This window comes from Centruroides sculpturatus, unplaced genomic scaffold (genome assembly GCF_000671375.1).
Source record: "Centruroides sculpturatus isolate CEXI.00-Female unplaced genomic scaffold, Cexi_2.0 scaffold626, whole genome shotgun sequence".
NCBI classification, from domain to species: domain Eukaryota; kingdom Metazoa; phylum Arthropoda; class Arachnida; order Scorpiones; family Buthidae; genus Centruroides; species Centruroides sculpturatus.
The window spans coordinates 83,645-89,343 of NW_019384860.1; the positions used below are offsets into that span (position 1 = coordinate 83,645).

The 5,699-nt window shown below is 29.6% G+C and overlaps 1 protein-coding gene across 1 annotated transcript in view; it reads left to right on the forward strand.

The window, feature by feature from the left end:
- The first annotated feature begins 2,663 nt into the window (after positions 1-2,663).
- The window catches only part of LOC111630647 (protein FAM135A-like), a 114,156-nt gene continuing 111,120 nt past the window's right edge, over positions 2,664-5,699 (forward strand). Inside the window, exon 1 of the mRNA XM_023374784.1 lies at positions 2,664-2,745. The gene's annotated coding sequence lies outside the window, so the exon portion shown is untranslated. The remainder of the gene's footprint in view (positions 2,746-5,699) is intronic.

Genomic DNA, 5,699 nt, shown 5'->3' on the forward strand with positions numbered 1-5,699 from the left:
GAAAGAAAGCAAAAAGCAGTGAATAAAAATTAAAAAAATATATATAAAACAACATTAAATTTTTTATCTTTTCTAAGTTATTTTTAAGTTATTGTTACATTATGTTATGTAAGTTAAGTTTTAGTATCATTTCCCTACTCCCTCTCTTCCGCCACCAGTTTACACCTCCACCGTTGTCTATCCTCAAAGGTAAAGTGCAAATAAAAGTACATTTTTTTAAATCAGTTATTATTCTATTATGGTTATTTACACATTTACAACTACAAAACGCATTTTTCAGTGTTTTCCTTTTTATAATTATTATTATTTTTAATGTATTACTTAGCTTTAATTTGAGTGTGTTTTTCGTGTTGGAACGAATTATTTGGTTTCACATGTAATCGTATGGGAAAAATGATTCACCTTACGACATTTTCATGATACGATCTCAGATTCGGAACGGATTAATTTCGTATCCTGAGGTACCACTGTATGCAGAAAACTATAATGAAAACATACAGGCAAATTCTTATCGGTTGGGTTAAGTTATACATCTACTCGTGATTCACGTAATCGGACGAGGGCGGCCAAATATCTAGCAGGAGGGCTGCTAACAGCCCGGAACCGATCCCGGATAGAATTGGATGCGTTATACGTGTAGCAGCCACCCGAGGTCCTAGGCTTCCTAGGGTGAGGTTGGTGCTCTGTAAAGCGCATGCGCAAATCTGGCTTTTTGGATGCTGACGATACAGTGTTTCCACTCCACTCAATGTTGCCACGTCTACCGAATTTTCGGTAGATCTACCGATTTTGGGACCGATCTACCGATTGAAGCACCAAATCTACCGAAAAGTTTACGATAATTCAAGAAAGAAATTTTTATTTTCAATGTATCTAAAAATTCTCAATAAAACATTTATTTATACCTTCATTTCTTATATATTGTAAGAGACTTTATTGCAAAGATTCTGTCTCGTTTTGTTGAGAATATCTTGTGTCTGCCCCATTCTTCAGCTAATGGAATAGAAAGAATATTTTCGTAAATAAATCTGTTAAACACGAAACACGGAAATAAACTGACTTGTGAGCTCTGAAACAATCACTGGCTTACTTCTTACTAAACAATTAATTGGATAAAAATTACTGTTACGATTTTCCTGTAAAAGATAATTTAATTTCAAAAATAAGAAACAGTGTTAAAAACATACAAACGGAAGATATTGAATAATAATAATTATTATTAATATCCGAAAAATAAAAGGTAATACTGTATTTTGTTAGAAAAATAAGACAAAATGTACCTACTTAATTAGTAAATTATTATTTTTTTACGTAAGTGTTCTGTGTTAGTTTTTGTTTTTTTATTGTTTTATAGTGTATAATAAAATAAATGACGAAAAAGAATGTTATTGTTTATGTGCAACCTCCTTTCTGCCACAAAAAGTCGATTTACCGAAAAATTACCGAAATCTACCGAAAATTGCCTAATGAATCTACCGATGGCAAGCAAATCGGCGTGGCAACGCTGACTCCACTACTTCGCCACTAATATTCGAATATACAATAGCAATCTTATCTTTTTTTTTCACGTGTAGTATAGAAATTTGTAATAAGATACATAATGCAGTTATAATAAAATAATTTTAATTATATGAAAATAATCGCACAATAATATGTATTTATTTTTTAGAAAATACAAGGGAAGCGGTGCATCCACCGCTTCTAATGACGGTACGCCACTGGAAAAAGCCCTTGTTAGTGTATATTCTCGTGAGGTACCCTATTAATACGCAATCAAAAACACAAAAAACCTCATCTGCGCCTATAAATTTTGCACGTCTCTTTCTCTTAACATTTCCATTGTTGACACTTCCATTCTTAACACTTCCATGATTGAAGCCCATCTCCCCCCATTATTATGTTTCTTTCCCCCCGGGGGAATTTCGAAAAATCCCTTCTTAGTGTACGTTCTCGTGATGTACCCTAACTGTGTACCAATTTGCAATTTTCAACTCTTAACCGGTTGGGCTCTGCGCTGATTATTGTTATCAACCCGTCTCGATTACGTATATAGTTTTTCTTTTTTACTCTTTCCGCCCTGTGGGCACTAAGAGGGCCTCTTATAGCAGGCCCATTATTGGTTCGGCCAGACCCACAATGGGGCGGCTGGGTGGTGAGGGACGGGGCCCGACGTATCCGAACGGACCACCCCCGAAAAATTCTTGGAGTTTCCTTGACCCGTCCGGATTCGATCACGGGTCCCCCAGAGCGCTCGGCCATCCGGTCGTCTTATATATAGATTAGAAACTAGTAGATGTTCCCGGCAAAAAATAACGATAGCGAAGATAAGATTACCGTGAGATACAAATTTAGCGCTTGTGTACCTTCGTAAACAATCCTTCAACCATTTACTATAAACCAAATACTTTTCCCACTAATAATATTCAATCCTACATTACAGGCATAGATTTAATCAGACGACACATTTAATACTTTTCAATTTATCAAAAGATTCGGATTCCGTATGGAGTCGTCGGCATTTATCGGCAAGGAATTTCGATCAATTTTTCCTCCATTGGCAATTTATGGTTATTATCAGTTTTATCGGTTTTATCTTGTAAAAATATTTAATAATAAACATCAATTATTGAGATTGTGAAGAGAATTATCAAAACGTAAATATTTGGATGTTTTTAGGTGACGCTAGTTGACGCGTATGCATTGGCGAAGTGGCAACCAATCGAAGATTGTTATGGATGAAATTGAGTGAGTGTTAATGTATTTACAATATGTATATTTATTGCAATTATTAATTGAAATATCGAAAAGACCAGCACGGTTATTCAATAATATAATTTTTTTCTTTTTTAAGCAGCAAATATATATTCGTTTGCAAACTTCTATTAGCAATGTAATTCAATGGGGTCTCAGTTACAATCATGATCAATGTTATATTGCAATGTCATTCATTGCTATTAAATGATTTTAAATGAATTCAAGTCATAATAAACACTAATTTGCCTACAAAACATTTGCAGTAAAATAATAATTTTGTTATAAACTTTTTTTATATTTCATTATAGACAATTAAATGGACTTTTTTATTTTCACATATGTTTAGATTTATCATCCATTTTAATATTGTATTTAAGTGTGTGTGGTAGATTTTATAATAAATTAGAATTGTAATAGACATAATTTGGTTGTTGTTGCACTTACGGCAACTTTCTAGAGTTGTGGATTAAGGACGTGTGATTAAAAAACACAAAAGAATTGCAAGTTTGATGTGTACCAATCGGGAACTGTTAATTTTGATTCCTAATCTGAAAAGTTAAATTCGGTTGCGCTAAAATTGTTTAATGTTTCTGCTGTTATTACTGGGCATCTTCGATTAATTCCTCTCTTCTTGTTAAGTCTGTATTTAAAACTTAAATCTGTAAAGTATAAATTTTTTATAGTTTTCGAGTGAATATTTCTATAGCAAAATCTTGAATTTGTTGAATGAAAGCTTTACAATAGTGTTTTTGTTAGTTTTTGTACTGAATCTTTTAATATGATAATTGCAATGCAATGATAAATACAGGAAAAAAATGAGGAAAGAAAAAAAATTCCTTAGCTAATGACTTGGTATACAATGGAAGTGTTTGCCTTAACAGTCAGTTCAGAACTTGATATCTGAAAAATACAAATTTAATTCATGGTTTTCTTGAGTTTTGGATTTTTTTCAATTGTATAAGTCTTCTGCTTATACAAGTGATTTCTATTTAGCAAAATTTGAATTATATTAAATAATAGCATGCAACGACAAAATAATAGTTACACATTCTGTAAAGTATCTATAGGTCTTCTATGGATTTAAAAATTTGTTTAATAAAATTCTGCACATGGAATTTCTGCATAATTCTGCACAATTCTGCACATAGTAAGCTAGAACTTCTGTATATAAGTTTCAAAACCCTTTTCTCTCTTTTTTCTAGCAAATTCTTTAATTAAATAAAATAAACTAACATTTTTGGCTATCTTAAATGATCCTTTTTCCAGGTTTTGCTTAACCTGAAGGACTTTTAAGATAGCCGAAAACGTTAGTTTATTTGATTTAATTAAAGAATTTGCTAGAAAAAAGAGAGAAAGGTGTTTTGAAACTTGTTTAATGCAAGTTTTTTTTTTTGTTTGTATTATTATATTTGTAATGCATAACTAAATAAATTATTTTAATTTAAGAAGTTTGTTTCTTGAATTAAGATTATTCATTAAGTTCTAAGTTAGTAAAGAAAGTAATACATGAAGTATTTAAATAAATATATTTCTTTAAAACTTACTGACAAATAATTTTATTTCAACACTTTTCTATATTTTTTAAGAATTAATATATTATAATTGTGGTTTATGCTTTTCAGTTTAATATCGTAGTCTGTAAATTATTTATACATATTATTTATAACTTAACCTATAATAAAAATAAAAATAGTAATGATAAAGTAAACTAAATCTTTTGGCCTTGATATAATTGCAGTAGTAATAAATTTTCAAGCTTATTTTTCATTTTTCAATTTTGTATCTTCTCTATACATTTTGCATTAAATTCCTTCATTAATTATAAATATATCAGATTGTTCCATTGTTTATTTTAATATAAAAGTAGTAGTTTATATACTAGTAGTTAATATAATATTAATAGCTTGATCTTCAGCAGTTTAATCATCTATTTATAAAGGCCTATTTAGATGTTTGTTAAAATCTTATTTTGGAATTTCAAAAATGAAATTATTTGTCACAAATGTCACAAATATTTTGATTTTTATCTTCAAATTTTATAAGTCATTAAATATTAATAAATCTAATAACACATCTTGAACTCCAGCAGAATATACGTACTAATAACTGAAATGTTTTTGACTATGTTGAACAGTCATTGACAGGTTATCTAATTTGAATCACAGAAAATTAAAAATGGGACTAGAAGTTCAAATCTTATGGAATGCCTGATACAATTAACTGTTGGAAAGTGATGCATGTATGCATCATCAATAATGGTATGCAGGTTATTTATAAAGCTAATAAAAATGTAATTAATATTAATAAATGTAAAAGTTTTAAAGATAGAATTGGAATAGTTAAATTAATATAGTCCAAATTTGAGGCCAATTTCCAATTTAATTTGAGATATTGTTACGTATCAGTCTAATTTAATAGTATTTTTGAGGTAGTCGAAATTTTTCAAATGTATTAAAATTTCTGTCTGGAGCAAGAATTGAATTATAACTCTTGTCGAACGTATAAATAAATTGCAAATTACACTGTATTCCAAGCATATAATTCAAAGATGTGAGATGTGATTATTTTTGTCTAGTATATAACAATATATTACTTATCATTTGCTGATTGGAATGCACGTTACTGATCCTCCAAACAGCATTCAATTGACTAAAATTGATATTGAAAATATATCAGTAAAATATTCTTACTACTAGGATAATTAATCATTAAAAATTATTCTACATGTTCTTAGATTATAGTTGGGCTAATATTGTATTCTAATCAAAAATTTATATATTTAAATAGGTTTTGTAGGTGTTATTTACTATATATTTATATCTGAATTGACTAATGCTTAACAACTAGATGGAATAACTGGCATAGATCATACATTTATATAGTTGGAAGTTAAAGCAGATCAGTATCCTGTTTGAAGTGCACATTTTTTTTTAAGGCATAGATTT